The following is a 16779-nucleotide window of genomic DNA, read 5'->3' on the forward strand; positions in this document are numbered from 1 at the left end:
GATCTATTAGCTTGATTACGGTGATCATTTCAAAGTGTATGTCAAAACATCACACTGTATACATTAAATACACGCAACTTTTATTGGTCAATTATACCTCTAGAAAGCTGGGGCGGAAAGTACTTCTATACTGCAAATCCTGAGAACCTTACGTAGCTATGACTGATGCCAACAGAATGCTGAGTCTGGGCCATCAATTCATCAGTCACTGTCTTTATCAATGGAGTCACCTCTGGCCTGTGGGTGCTGTGTCTGGACCTTCAGTCACAGGGTAACAGCCCAGAGCCTCTCCATCCTGCTTTTCAGCAGTCTTTACCTGAGACACTCCTTTAAGAAGTACTATTTCCAAATTCTGAGTTGCCATTTAACATGTACTTCATGGTTATTTTTAGACTTCTGTGGAGGTTTTGTCCATCTAGCATTGAACATTTACTCTTTTTTTTTTTAGACAGCTCTAAAGCTCTTTCTTGCAGTTAAGAACATGGCACCTGGAGCCAAGATCCCTGGGAGTTTGAATCTAGCTCTGCAACAAATTTGCTGTACAACTTTGGGCAAATTACTTAAGCGCCATGGCTCAGTTTACTTATCAGAATTGATAGATTAGTTAAATTAATATGTGAGAGTTAAGGATTAAATTTTCCAAAACTTCTTCCCTATCGGCTGGTCTTCTGGAAAGCTTCAGAGAAAAAAGCTACAGCTTTAAAACAATGAATGTCGGTAGAGCTTTGAGGTGGTAAGTAAATCAGGTTACCATTCTGCCATGCTGTATCAACTATGGACCTCCAACCATGGACACTAAGCTGGTGGATCAAACCAGTGGCCTTCTACTTACCAAGCTGCCACCACAAGACTCAGATCCTAGCCTGTCAGACATACCAAAGTCTTGATAGTGTTTCAATCCTCTCAGGCAGGCAGAGCAGCACGAGAACCAAGGTTCTGCCATGCTGCAGCAGTGTTAGATCACGGGCCCTTACCACACCAGGGAAAGGGCTGGTTCTCCCTTAATTATGTAGCTTAAAAGCCACACTGCTCCAAGATTAGAGTCTTATAATGCAGTGAACACTGCCTCTGTTCCTGAGTCCATGGATTGGACTTTCCCCAATAAACACTGTTCTAGAAAGTCCCTATTCTAGTGTGAGTCCTGTCATGTCATTCATCTTTGTTTTCTTGAATTTATGTGAAACACTAATGACCATCTTTCCATATAGTGTACCTTAAATGTTTGCTATTATTCCACTCGCTTCTCACTTAACTTCCACTTTTAAATGACCCTTTCACACATCACCACATCTCCATTATCCCTTTACATTTTAAATCTTACATTTATTGAGGTTTTACTATTCGTCAGAATCTGTGCTAAATACGTTAAACAATTATCTTACTGAAACCACATAACATACCTCTGCATATATTATCATTATCCTCATGTTATGGATAAGGAAGGTAAGCACAGAAGTTTAAAGAATCTGTCTGAGACCGTACTGCCAGTGAGGGGTAATACCCAGACTAAGGTCTGTGGGACTCTCAACAGTTAACCTCTCAAGTACACAGGGTGTCAGTTTACTCCAGGTAACTAGTACTACATCATGGAAGTCACAAGACTTTACTCAGAGGGCAGTGACACTACAGGTCCCAAGGTCAACTCAGAAGAAACACCTCATCTGGAGGAAGTCATCTGAGTGCTAAAAAGCTTAATTGCAGGCTTCCCTGGTGGCGCAGTGGTTGAGAGTCCGCCTGCCGATGCAGGGGACGCGGGTTCGTGCCCCGGTCCGGGAAGATCCCACATGCTGCGGAGCGGCTGGGCCCGTGAGCCATGGCCGCTGAGCCTGCGCGTCCGGAGCCTGGGCTCCGCAACGGGAGAGGCCACAACAGTGAGAGGCCCGCGTACCGCAAAAACAAACAAACAAAAAAACCTTAATTGCCACCACAGACAATCCCCTAACTCACATCATTTCTCTGGGTCCTAGACAGGGAAGAGAGTATCTAAGGTAGGTCATCCAATTCAGGTCCTCAGATTTGATCCTGGAAGAGCCAAGGGCTTCTGAACCACTGCATTCAATATACGCCAAGCAGGTGATGGTTACAGAAGTAATCATTGTGATAATACAACCTTAATGAAAGTTCTCCTTTATATGTCCCTCTGTCTCACTGTTAAAATTCCCTTTGAAGGCCAGTTACTTTTCTGATGCAAAACCACAAGAATTGTGGAATGGAAAATACAAGTCCTAATCTTAACAAACCAGAACACTATTACAAAGAATTCTAGGCTCCCATTTTATCATACAGATTATACATCCAAAGCTAGGAAGTGTTTTTTTTGTTGTTGTACGCGGGCCTCTCACTGTTGCGGCCTCTCCCGTTGCGGAGCACAGGCTCCGGACGCGCAGGCTCAGCGGCCATGGCTCACGGGCCCAGCCGCTCCACGGCATGTGGGATCTTCCCAGACCGGGGCACGAACCCGCGTCCCCTGCATCGGCAGGCGGACTCTCAACCACTGCGCCACCAGGGAAGCCCCTAGAAAGTGTTTAGGCAAAAGGCAAAGCTACCAAATCTGCTCAAGCTTATCTTTCCACTGAGGTTTACTATAGAACGTTACACTATACATAACTAATGGGCGATTTTGTAGTAAACGAGAAGTGACTGGCATTAGCTCACATAAATCATGTTTGGCAGGCATATTTTGTAAATATTATCCATTTTGTAAATGATAAAGGATGATATGTTTAAAAAGCATGCATGGTAATATGACCACTTTACGTTTCTTAGTAATGCATAAGACATTTGCAAGCTGAGAACTGGCAAGCTGACGTAAACAATTCTTATCTGTCTTAATTTTTAAAAATCACATAGGGTAGGGTACCCTACTATCCACTGGATTAGCGTAAGTTAGAGTTTCATTCATTCAACCAATAAGTTGTCTACTGAGGGCTCTGAGCCAGACACTAGACAGCACATTGAGACCACAGCAATAGACTAGACAGTTTCTGTCCTCATGGAGATCATACTGGCAAGACGAAATAAAGTTAAGACCTCTGTTTCTCCAATTTCAATATGCATAAGAATCTCTGGGAATCTCGTTAAAAATACAGATTTTGATCCCATTAGATGTGGAACGGGGTCTAAGAATCTGCATTTTTTTTCCACTTTAAAATTTTATTTAAAAAATGGAACAGATACTTAATCATTAAACACATGAAAAAGTCATCACAGATACCTTTTCAAATCAAATACACAGTATGGTTCTGTTATACATCCACAAAAATGGCTAAAATAAAACTGACAACAATAAATTCTGTTTGGGTGTGAAATTGACTCTGTTGGTGGTAGTGTAAAATGGCACAATGAGTAGAATCTGCGTTTCTAACAAGCAACCAGGTAATGTTGCTATAGTTGGTCCATGGATCACACTGTGAAGCAGCAAGCAGTTAGATAATATAAAAGTCCTCTCTCATTTTCAGTAGATACATTTACTGAGAAATGTGCCTCCAACTAACAATCAGAAGGTAACTTGAACCTTGATTCTACTGAAGGTACTGCCTTTCTGTATCATCTAAAATAAGTTACCTATATCTTTTATTAAATATATCAGTATGGCAAGCTAAGTGACTACAATTAAAGAATTTATTACTTCAACTGTATTTTCCCTCAAATTCTTCCCAAACTTACAGCATAATCTAATTTACATTTACAAAATTTTAACTTTTCTAAGTAATACAGACACTGGCCAGATATATACGGAAGTATCATGAGAGCCTAGTTTCCATATACATATGCACTAATAAAGTCTGTACAAGTTATGTTCTAATCAAAGTGTCATTAATTTGAAATCACTAATTAGAATGCACATCAAATACTGTTTCCAATTAGTGTTATAAATGATTTAAATAGTCTAAATAGTCTATTTCATTTAGATATGCATTCATTAGAAATTACAATTATATATACACACACATATACAAATATATATGTATATGTACGTGTGTATATATACACACACACACAGCTTTATCCCCAAGCCATTGTAAAATTTGAGTGTGCATGAAACAAAAGTTTACATTAGCAGTTCTTAACTGTGGGAAACTTTGTCCTAAGAGGAAATTCAGCCATATCAGGAGACATTTTCAGTTGTCAGAAGTGTGAGAGGGAAGTACGACCAGTGCCGAGTTGGTAGAGGACAGGGATGCTATTAAATATTCTATAATGCACACGCAGGCCAGCCTCCAGAACAAAGAATTATCTGTCCCAAAATGTTAATAACATAGCAACTGCAAAATCCTGGGCTAAATGGAGAGTTGTGGTTTCTGGCCTTCAGCATTTATTCAGAAATCAGTAGCTGACATCAAAAGCAGTAATATTCTAACAACTTAAAGGTTTTAGTAGAGTCATTTTTTAACAAGGGAAATACTAGAATTGTATTTTATCAGACAAGTGTTTTAATATACTTTTAAAATAACATACCATAAATATGACAAGTGTGTTCAAAATGGCTAGATGAGGTCTCTATACTATCGCTTATATGTGGAATCTAAAAAAATAATACAAATGAACTTATTTACAAAACAGAAATAGAGTTACAGGTATAGAAAATAAACTTATGGTTACCAGGGGAGAAGAGGGGGGAGGGATAAATTGGGAGATTGGGATTGACATATACACACAACTATATATAAAATAGATAACTAATAAGGACCTACTGTATAGACCAGGGAACTCTACTCAGTACTCTGTAATGATGTATATGGGAAAAGAATCTAAAAAAGAGTGGATATATGTATATGTGTAACTGCATCACTTTGCTGTACACCTGAAACTAACACAACATTGTAAATCAACTATACTCCAATAAAAATTAAAAACAAATAGGACATAATATATTCTCAGCTCGAACTCTGTCTGTTACCAAGTTTTCAACACTGTCTCTAATTTTAAATTAGATAGGAAATAAAAAAAGAAGAAAACTAAAATCAGCTAGAAACATGCATGAGTAGCTTAGTGAAGAGTTCCTTCATATGTAACCACAAAAAAACAATGCACTGATTAACTTTTTTTTCTTTTTTCTCTTTTTGGCCATGCTGTGCAGCTTATGGGATTTTAGTTCCCGACCAGGGATCAAACCCGGGCCCTCAGTAGTGAGAGCTCAGAGTCCTAACCATGTGACTGCAGCGAATTCCCAACTTTAAGGAATATTTAATACCACCCTAACACTTGTAAAATCCAAATACTGCCAATATAATTGTTCAGACCCTACATAGTAAGAGATTTTTATTAATGTATTTTCCTCTTGAGTAAAAAATATAATTACTGTATATATAAAATAAGATTTCCATCTCATACAACTTTCCATTATGAGTTACATAATATACATTTAGCCCATAGGCCCAAAACATTTTTTAAATATTAAGGATAAATTACGTTTTGAGCAAAAATAACAAAAACATGATCATGTGACTTATTTCAGAAGTATGTGAACAATTATCTACCTCAGGATATTTTTAAAGCAGTATGTTTCTAGGTGATACAGAAAGGTAGATTCATATCCTGATATAGAATCTTATTACAGATCCTAAAGAATACACCTTAAAATGTTGCTTATGGACCTGTTTCTTCACGCCACTGCAATTCCCCCTCAGCAGAGCTCAGTTCCCCATCACTCTCTCTCTCTCCCTCCCCCTTTCCTGACAGAAGGCTTCTGGCCACCAACTTTATCACCATAGCTAACTCCAGTTCATCTCATCAACATCTTTTATTTGCTATTCTTTTCCCTCCATTTGTAAAAACAGTTTTCTTCTGGTTGGGACATCAATTATAACTTCTTGGGTGTACTCTGTGTTCTAAACTCTTCTCAACTGTTCACATGATTGATGGACACCCAGCAGCTACCTCTTTATCTCCAGAAACACATTTGGCTGATGTCCAGGTGGAGGGGTATTCCAGAAGCTTGCTTGTTCATCATTCTACCACCACTAACCACACCTATTTATCTGGCTCCTCCATATACACAGCACTGTGCAAGAGATCAGCGATAAAAGAGATGGTGAAAGCGATAGGCAAAAGAATAACAATAAAACGTAGCATATTCAGAATGACACCTCTGTTGGTAAGTAGTTTAGAAAGTCCAAGAACCAGAAAAAATGGGAACAACTTCATGGAAAGAGTAATATTAAATCAAGTATTAAACAGAACTGACAAGGATGGCATGCAATCAAGCAGAACACCGAGTGAAAAAGAGTGAGAGAAAACTAGAAAATTTCAAAGCATGAGCAAGACAAGACGCTGGGCCACAAAAGAGCTGACATTGTGAGTGAAAGGTTCAGCATCGACTGTGAGAGGTCTGAAATAATGGGTCAAAATGTATAGACTCTGACTCACATGCAGCGAACAGTCATTGAAGATATGAGGAGAAAGAGAGGAGATATTTAACCTAAGGAGACAAGTACTACAAAGCTTTGAAAACAAGTTCTCAGGTACCAAGACACCATGGATAATTTATTCTGACCACAAGTTCAAAGGGGTATATTTGGTTTAGTTTCCCTAAAACAGCAAAAACCTTGGAGCCATTATTTACTTAAAGCCACCAGAACAAAAGAATAATCTACTTTATGGTGTTACTAACTATAGTCATACCACATGCAAATAGTTGAAATGTATCACCAAACTCAATTATTAGGGAAACATTAATAAGTATAAAATTATTATTTTAAAAACATTACATATCCTCTATTCAGAACCAAAAAGAAATCAATAAAATGAAATGACATCAGTGAATAAGTTTTAAAACTTTATCTCAATTTAAATAGCATAAGAAAATTAGTGTATACATATTCATGAAAATCAACTGTTGAAGGTTGGAAACTATAATCTACATGCCAAAGAGCAATTCTTTTCAGCTTCTTACAAAAATTTTCCCTCTAAACACATTTACCATGTGTGTAAAATCAATTTCCTGAATTACAAGAGGAGACCTGAGTTTTACAAATATATCCCCAAATCTAGATGTTGGCTATTTTTTTGGCTTATTTGTTTTTAACTTAGCATAACATAACTAGAACTTGTGTGCAGTGACCTAATTCCTAAGCAGACAAGGATTATCATTTTTACAAATTAACCATCTGGTTCCTTTAGAAAGAGTAATATTTCAATATGTCCCTATGTTTCAAAAATACACACAGATACAAAAGGTGAATACATGTTAAGTATACAAAGAAAAAGTAAAGAAAGTGGCATTTAGGGAGGATTATCCTTACTCCCTCATTAATAACCAAATTCTAAAACTCTGACAACCAATTATAATTATAAACTGTTAATTTTATTAAATAGAGCATGAACATAATTAATACCATCCCAAGCAACTAGGTGGTCCAGTGATTTTTGGACATTTTTACCTCTGGAAAACTGATCAGGAAATCTGGCTAACATCCCAAACAAACTAAATGGATTTTATTGGATGGTCTTCAGCTAATTTATGTAGTCTTGTACATACACCAAAACCGCATACTCTAAATGAATTAATTCTGTTGGCACTGTTCAGACTCAGAGGCCCAAGAAACATTGTTCACAGTGTTATTTCACTATTACACTGTACAGTGTTCAGCTTCAAAAAAATGAAAAATCGGTACTTTAAACATAATATTTTAAAATGTTATGTGCCAAAATCAGCATGAAATAACCCTAATTTGAACAGGTCTTACAATGCTGAGATGACTGGATTTGTTCTATTTCTTTAATTTCTGCTTTTCTTCTTACTTCATTTGCTATTTTGGATGTTTTGCTTGACGAATATGTCATACACTGAATTTAGTTACGTCTATTAAAAAAAAAAAAAGGCACAGATCCTTGAGGGCATTAGGAAAAATAAACTAGGGCAAAACCTTGAGGGCATTAGGAAAAATAAACTAGGTACCACAGACAACCTCGACAAAACCAAAGCATGCCTTTCACCCAGGAAAGCAAATGATTTTCAGTTATATCCTGCTTGTCATTTGTGGTTATGCAAAACAATAATTAAATTATGTGCTCCAGGAAACAGGAAGGGGTGGATAAGCAAAACACACAAAAAGCCCCTATGGTCCCTGTTTGTCCAGATTATAGATCAGCATTCTTCAGGAGCTTCTTTTCTTCTATTATAGAAACAAAAATTGGGTTGAAGACACTTGTGATTTTAGGGGTTCTGTGATGTATAAAAACATTAAATACTACCTGTCTTTTTCCATAGAATTTTACTTTTAAGCAGCAGCCGCCAACAGTCTTCTTATACATGTAAATTGCATCGTGACATTTTCAGCTCAAGTCTTCTACCACTTCATTTTGCTTGTAGGACAAAACGTAAGTAATGGTAGTGGTTACAGTAGCAGTGTAGGTGGTGGTAGTCACAGTATGCTTAACAAAGCCTACGAGGCTGCATTTAGACCCTCGCGGTCTCTATCCTCACCTCCCACCAGTCCACCTCCACTCCAGTCATACAAGCCTTATTTCAGTGCCCCTGAACGAAGCTCTTCAAGGACCTTTCACACACTGTTCCTTCTGTATTTCTCTCTAAATAGCTAACTCGTGAATACCAGTTTAGCCTTAAGTAAATGCCACATCTGCCAAGAGATGCTCACTTACTGCCCTCTACTCGCAATTTAAATCACTGTCCAGGGCTCTCTTACATAAGGACAGTTTACTTTTTCCTTAGTATCGTTATCACAATTTGTAATTAAACATTTTTTGTGTGTTTGTTTACTGTTTTATCCCCAACTGCACAGTATGCTCCTTGAGGACAGGGAACAATACCTGCTTAGTTCAACTGCATAAATCCAGTGACTAAATCTTGATAGGCATTTAATATTTGGTAAATACACTCATGAATTAAGTAACTAATGAAAGACCACTCTTCCTACTTCTAAATTCCTTACTGTTCTCAGCACAGTATATGGCAAAAATTATTTTTCAGTGAGAGTTGGGAAGAAGGGGCGAGGTCTCTTCCATCACTGTCTACTGCCCTGACGTATCTTCTAGAGACCTCTATCTCCAAAGTAGGTAGGTTCTGTGAAATACTTCGACCTCCTTAAAGAAATCAAAGAAGGAATCTAACAAGCCTGATACTGAAGTCTTGAAATTTAAGTCTGAGTGAAATCTGCATGTGTATGGAGGGTGGGAGCAGTAAGTCTCTACTCAGTTAGTTCCTTATTTCATTTTTTAGCAACCTCCTCCATGTATTTGGTGTGTATCATTACATTAGAGTTCAGATATTCAGTTCATCACTAAGGTATGTCTCAAAATCTAGCATGGATAATTATAATAAGCATACTCAATTTCTTCCTTCAGTTTCATCAGGAAACATCCTTTCTTTTCATGCCAATAAAACAATCCTCCTGTTGTGCACTGAGCAGCTCCACACCTACACAGATCTGCCCTACAGGTGCGTGGATTTTAATAGTGGTGACTTCATGCTTTTCATATGTCCTTTGCAAAATGAGACAAAAGCTCTGGAGGTAAAAATATTAGAATATGTGGCATTTTGTGTTTGTCTATAAGTTATAGGCTGAAAAATGCCATAAGATAAATGTGCCCTTATAAAGGGAGAGAAAATTGTAGAAAACTGGTAATTTCTTTTACAAGGAGACTTCTTTCTGACCTTAGATATAATCCTTCTGTCAAACTTAAAATTCTTTATTTCACCGTTTCTTAGAAAAATATTCAGTAGTAGAAATCATAATGAATCAAGCAGCACCTACATTCAATTAGTTACATAATCTTAGACAAAGTATTAAGCCATAAGGTTTCCCTATTTCTATTTGTAAGATGAGAGGGAAAGTCATAGGTTTATTTTAAAGGATTAAGATACATAATATTCTCTCTGACAAACGGAAGGCACTCCATAATTGTTAGTCTTGTGACTGTTTATGAGAGAAAACATCCTGATAAGTCCTTGTGTGGGTTAATAGTTTTTAGGCAAATTTAGAAGCCAGGGCAGATTTAGCAGAAATGAATGACATCTCCTCTGAAGGTCAACCAAGATTGTCTGAGTAAGTTAACAGGACACACAAAATTCCGTTTTACAGTTTCTACCTTCATTAGACTCATTTCTTCTAAAATTCATGTTATAGTCAGTATGGTTCATCAGATTATACAACAGGTTACCTACGGCTATACTATGGACTGATCAACATAAAAATCTAAACAAATTAGTCATGAATTCTTTTCTTGGTTGGTTTGTATTGGATAGAATGACATTTAATTAGGAGATTATATTCATTCCTTGGTGAGAGTATGTCCTCAGGCTGTTGGTTTTGGCTAGTTAGGGCCTCGTGTCCGTTGTTGATTCCAAAACTATTCAGAATGTTCTGATCATCTCTGGAGTTTTTTATACAGAATTTCTGGTAGATTCAATTACTAAGGCCTAGAATCCATATAAAATAGACTGTGTGACTCATTTGACTAGGGAATTATAGTTGACACGGATGATGATCTTGATGAGGAAATTTTAGGTACAATAAAGCAAATTTCTGAAGTTCAGAGAAGACTTAGGTCTATATAGAGTACTGCCTCACATGCCACAGGAAACTAGGATGGCCATGTTAGTGGGTGTTTTCTTTTTACAACTCAGAAGATTTATTTTGAGATAGTAACAGTTTGTGATAATCAGTCTCTAAAACACACCCCCCAATGATACCCACATATAATTCCCTCTTCTTGAGTGTGCGTTGGACATACAGACTTGCTTCAAATGAACCGAATACGAAAGAAATGATGGAATGTCACTTCTAAGATTAGGCTACAAAACTACTGGGCCTTCAATCCTGAGTGCCATGTGGTGAGGCAACCCTGTGGACAAGCCTACATGGCAAGGGATTGAGACCTGCCAGCAACCACGTAATGTTGAGAGCAGAATCTACCTCCACATCAAGTCTTCAGATTAGACTGTAAAGGACAGCCTATAGAGGACAGACAGCTTGACTGTAATCAAATGAAAGACCTTGAGTCAAAGGAACCTGGCTAAGCTGTGCCTAGATTCTTAACTCACAGAAACTGAGACAGTAGATGTTTGTTACTTAAGGTCACTAAACTTGGGGGTAACTTGTTATGCAGCAAGCACAGTACAATATATAATACAATGTCCAACTTAGTAATAAGAAGTTGTGATCATTTATCCATTCATTTATTTATTCAACATTCAATAAATGTCCCCCTTTTATTAAGACTGCATCATGCTTTGGGAAGACCTCACATGGGGCTGTATAGCCTCTCACAAAACACAATAGAAGGGTACATAAACCAGACTTCACGGGAAAAACAAAGCTTTTCAGGAAAAGTTCCCTGGGGAAAATGACATCGTGGGTGAAGGCCCTGGAGGGAAGAAAGTACTATCACATTTGAGAAGCTGCAAAAAGTAGAGCTGGCCTGAAGAGTGCACAGTTAGAGAGTGCAGGGCTGTTTGGCAAGGGTGCCGGTTAAGAAGACAGATTCTGGTGTTACATGAATCCAAGTTCATCTCCATGTCCCTGTTCTGCCCCTTCACAACAATGTTAACAAGAACCATTTAAACATCCCCTCTAGGGCTTCCCTGGTGGCGCAGTGGTTGAGAGGCCGCCTGCCACTGCAGGGGACACGGGTTCGTGCCCCGGTCTGGGAAGATCCCACATGCCGCGGAGCGGCTGGGCCCGTGAGCCATGGCCGCTGGGTCTGCGCGTCCGGAGCCTGTGCTCTGCAGCAGGAGAGGCCACGACAGTGAGAGGCCCGCGTACCGCAAAAAAAACCAAAACAACAACAACAAAAAAAACATCCCCTCTATGCCGCAGTTCTTTCATCTGGAAAAAAAAGTTAACAGTACCCATTTCAAAAGGTTGTTAAGAGCACTTGCTATGGTACCTAGCATAAAATAAGTGCTGAAAACCATTGGCTGTTATTATTGTTATTTTTATTAGTAGTATTAGTCATGTGAGAGATCTTATGAGACATAGCAAAGCATTTTTATATTAATTTAGAAGCAATGGAAAACCAAGAAACAGATTTGAATAGGGAATAACATGATAAACAATTCAGAACAATCATTCAAACAGCCCCATAAAGAATAAATCTGAGAGGGGCAAGATTGAAGGCTGGAGGTCAGCTAACAGGCTGTTGCAATAATCCAGACAACAGCTGGGGTGCCTAGGACAGTGGCAATGAAGATAAAAGGACACATATGAATGATAATGAGAGGTAGAATTCAAATGTTTTGGAACTTGATTTGCTTTCGGAGTGAGATAGAGAATGAGTCAAACTTTATACGAGGTTTAGGGAATGAGGAAATGATATGCATTTTCACAGACTGAAACCTTAGCAGATGGAGAAGGACTGGCTGGAAAAAGAATCTGTGAATGTGAAATATCATCGACATCATCGACATTTAAGGGATCTCCGACTGAATATACAGATCTGAAATGCAGGAAAATGAATAATTAAACGCAGGGCTAGAGAATATTTTGTGTCCCTAGCAAATGAAGATACTGGAAGCCATCAACATTTTTTTTAAAGACGTCCAATTACCTATGTCCAAAAATCTAAATATCATCAATAGAATCTTGAATCCTGCAAAAGAAACTTAGAAGCAGCAGCCAAAAATGAAAAAGGATAAAAGAAAAACAAGATGTTACAGAATCTACTGGATGAGACTCCTTCTAGAAAAAATAGTATCAGACAAGAGAGTCAAGTGGTGCAATAAATAAGGTAAGACTGATAAATGTCTTGTGGATTTCCCATAGGAAGGTCACTGAGGACTTCACCGAGAGCAGCCTACGGAAGGTTGCGGCAGAAGTCAAAATGCAGTGGACTGAGGAATGAGAAGATAAATTATTTTAAAGAAGTTTGGCTACAGGGTAACCTTGGGTTTAGAACTGTTTCTTTGTTTTTGTTTTAATGGAAGGAACATGTATCTGTTCATGGGGGAGGGGGAAGGGGGGAAGAGAACCAGAGCTCAGGAGAGGAAATAGTCTCAATGAGAAGATGGCTACAGATGCAAGATTCTTTAAAGGTTGGGGCTTGGAAGATAGGAATGTTCCCATATTGGAGTATATAATTATACTCTGAAGTTAGAGATAAGACCATATTTTAGAGTGGAGGTAAAGATGGTGGGGTTAGACCAGTGGTTCTCAACCGGAGGATGATTTTGTCCCCGCTCCAGGCAACATTTAGCAATGTCCGGAGACATTTTGTTTGCTACAACTAGGGGGTATAATACTGTCATCTAGTGGGTAGAAGACTGGGATGCTGCTAAACAGTGTCCAAGGCACAGGACAGTCCCTCACAATATCTAGTCCAAAATGCCAATAGTGCCAAGATTAAGAAACCTGGCTTAGACATTTAAGGAGAGAGGAAAAGGTTTAAAATATCCACTGAGGAGAATGGGGAGCTCACAATGGAATCACGGTATGCTTGCTTTACAACATTCAGGGCCCAGTGAAGAACGAAGACCAGTATTTTTAAAGTACAATGATCTACACTGTGGTATACTTTTCTCCAGCAGTGTTAAGACTGAATACAGGCTCAGAGAAGTGAAAAGTTAGACTAATAACATGAACGAGGTTTTACTAACTGGGTTTAATAGAAGGACAAGGGCATTAAAGATGCTGGTAAAAGATCCATGATCCACTCAAGTGATGGATCATGGTATCGAAGTAAAGGGTGAAACAAAAGGTAGCTGAAAGAGAGAAGACAGTGGGATTAGAGTTTCCTATAAAATTTAAATATGTGCAGTTAGAGTAATTTAGTGTAAGATAAGGAAAGGTAAAATATTGTGGTCAGAAGTTAAGAAATAGCCTTAGTATTTATTTTTCAGCACAGTTAAGATAATGGCTATATCCAGACTGGGCCCAACAGGTAGGTAGATGAAGTGCACTGAAAACAACGGACACTGGAAATGAGAAGGACAGGACCTGAGAAGCGAAGGCCCTGAAAAAAAAAAAAATCACACAGCGCCAGTTACACACCATTCTGTGTATCCCTAAATTCCATATCATTATTTAAACAATGATTTGAAAACATACATGGACCCAATGTATCATTGCAGCACTACATACAACAGCCAGGACACGAAAGCAACCTAAATGTCCATCAACAGATGAATGGATTAAAAAGATGTCGTATACACACATATAATGGAATACTACTCAGCCATAAAAAAGAATGAAATAATGTCATTTGCAGCGACGTGGATGGACCTCAAGATTGTCATACTGAGTGAAGTACATCAGACAGAGAAAGACAAATATCATATGATATCGCTTATATGTGGAATCTTTAAAAATGGTACAAATGAACTTATTTACAAAACAGAAATAGAGTCACAGATGCAGAAAACGAACTTATAGTTACCAAGGAGGAAAGCGGGGGGGGATAAATTGGGAGATTCGGACTGACATATACACACGACTATATATAAAATGGATAACTAATAAGGACCTATTGTATAGCACAGGGAACTCTACTCAGTACTCTGTAATGGCCTATATGGGAAAAGAATCTAAAAAAGAGTGGATATATGTATATGTATAACTGATTCGCTTTGCTGTACAGCAGAAAGTAACACAACATTGTAAATCAACTATACTCTAATAAAAATTAGAAAAAAACACACAAAACAATGAATAAACAAATTTCTCTCTTAAAACAGACTTGCGAGACCAGAAGGGGGAGCCCTCACACCCTGCGACTACAGCTGAGCCCAACAAGAAGAAACAGTCCTCTTCTCTCCTGGCAAGGACTCAGCAAATAGAAACCACAGGCTATTTACTCTAGCCCTCCCAACTCCCTTGCTCCTTCTATAAAAGTGTCCTTCCCTTGCTATGGGGGGACTTGCATGTGGCTTGTCATGGTTGCAGACCCCAAATTTCAACTGTCTGTTTATCCTGAAGAAACCTATCTTTGCTGAAGAAATATCTGGCAGTTTATTTGTTTTAGATCAATAATTACCAAACATATACAGGAAAAGTAGCAACAAAAAGAGACTATCATAATGATTGTAACAAAAAGGACTCTTTGTAGAATCTAACACTGGGAAGACCAAGGCATGAGTGACACAGGATGCATCAGTTGGATGCTCAACAAGAGTGTAGAACCCAGCTCTCTAAACCTAGGGTTGATAGCCCAAGTCCCAGTAACACTCTTTCAGGATTCCATCTTATTGGCTTCTGCACTGAATGGATAAAGCATGAATGAAATTATCCAAGAGTAGAAGACTATTTTTCAGGCAAAACGTTGCCTCACGAGGTCAGACAATGGGAAGTTATGTACACTTAAATATCCTGCAGGGTGCAGCAGAGAAATTAGGGCACAGAACTTAGGAACAGATTCTTAACAGGTGAATTTGAGATAGAAAGCAAAGAACAAGGTGCTAAAACTTCCAGCAACAGAGGAGGAATACTCAGAAAGTCTACGAATAAAGGCAACTTGGAAAAGAAGATTGAAGTATAACCTTTACACCCAAGAGACAGCTGAGGCGGCTGCCATTTCTTTCCAGTTTTAGATTGTTGCTCCAAATGCTACTGGTAGGATTTAGCACTGACTGCCATCAAAACGACCACGGGGAGCTTGTTAAAAACTGAAATTCCAGAACTTATCCCAGATGATTCACTAAATATTTACACATTCCAGGAATCTATGTATTTAACAGTTCATGTATTTAATACAGGACTGAAATTTGGGAGCTCGTAGTATCTACTACTTAATACTAACACACCTTCATCTCAACTGACGAGTTGAGATGTTAATAGACGCCATTGTTAAGTCTCTTATGGTTCATATTCGTTGAAAACTTACGGTATGGCAGATGCTTTTCTAAGCACATTAAAATACATTTTTAAAGTTCAGTTGTCCCAACAACTTTACAGTGCAGATGTTATTAACATTTTCAATTTAAGATAAGGAAATGAGGCAATAAAACAGACATCCGAGTACTGGCAATCTGATACCAGAGCCTGTTCTCTTTACTGACTGTGCTATCATGATAGAACTAGCTTACTAAAATAAACTTTTTCCTTTTGCTTTCAACTAGAATTACGTATGTTGTTAAAAAGCCATGACATGTTGATCATAAACCCAGGCAGTTACACATTTTAATGAAAACAAGGAAACTGATGAAAACAATAAAATCACCTTGGCAAGCAAAACATTTCAAAGCACAAAACTGTCACAAAAATAATGGATGTCCTTAGGGGTAAAAGTAGTAAATAATTCCTATACACCGCTTCACATTCACGGCTACTTCTTGCATTTCCTTCACCCTAATATTAAATATGAGGTTAACCTGGACCTTGATCAGTTCCAAGGGGGGGGGGGCAAGAAACATCCATTCACTTCTTCAATGTCATAATTATGCTATCTTTTGCATATCTGTTTCTTTTTTCTCTCTCTCTCCTTAATCTCTTTCTTTTCTTCATGTATTCAACAAACTTTAGTAAGCATCTAGCATGTGCTGGCCACTGTGATTCTCAAGACAAGTGTCAACCTCACGCAGGGGCTCATGTGCACCGGGGCGGGGTGGGGGTGGGGGGCTTTCTAAAGAAGTCACACTGACGCTGAATTTTAAAGGAGAAATAGAACTCGGAGAATGAAGGTGGGGAGGAAATCCAGAAGAGGAGTGGAGAAGGGGAACTAATTGTATTTCAAGTCAAAAGTGATGGCAAAACACAGGATTTCATTACAGCAAAATACGAAAATTAGCTTGAAAGTACTTTTATGTCTTCTCAAGGAAAGCATCTTTGTATGATAAAAATCTGTAGCAATCAAATGTATTTTATCAAACTGGATCTTTGAATACTT

The 16779-nt window shown here is 38.2% G+C and overlaps 1 protein-coding gene across 1 annotated transcript in view; it reads right to left on the reverse strand.

Annotated features, from left to right (window-relative positions):
* The window catches only part of CRPPA (CDP-L-ribitol pyrophosphorylase A), a 303327-nt gene that overhangs the window by 157868 nt on the left and 128680 nt on the right, over positions 1-16779 (reverse strand). The window lies entirely within an intron of this gene.

Source organism: Globicephala melas, chromosome 9 (genome assembly GCF_963455315.2).
Source record: "Globicephala melas chromosome 9, mGloMel1.2, whole genome shotgun sequence".
Classification (NCBI taxonomy): Eukaryota; Metazoa; Chordata; class Mammalia; order Artiodactyla; family Delphinidae; genus Globicephala; species Globicephala melas.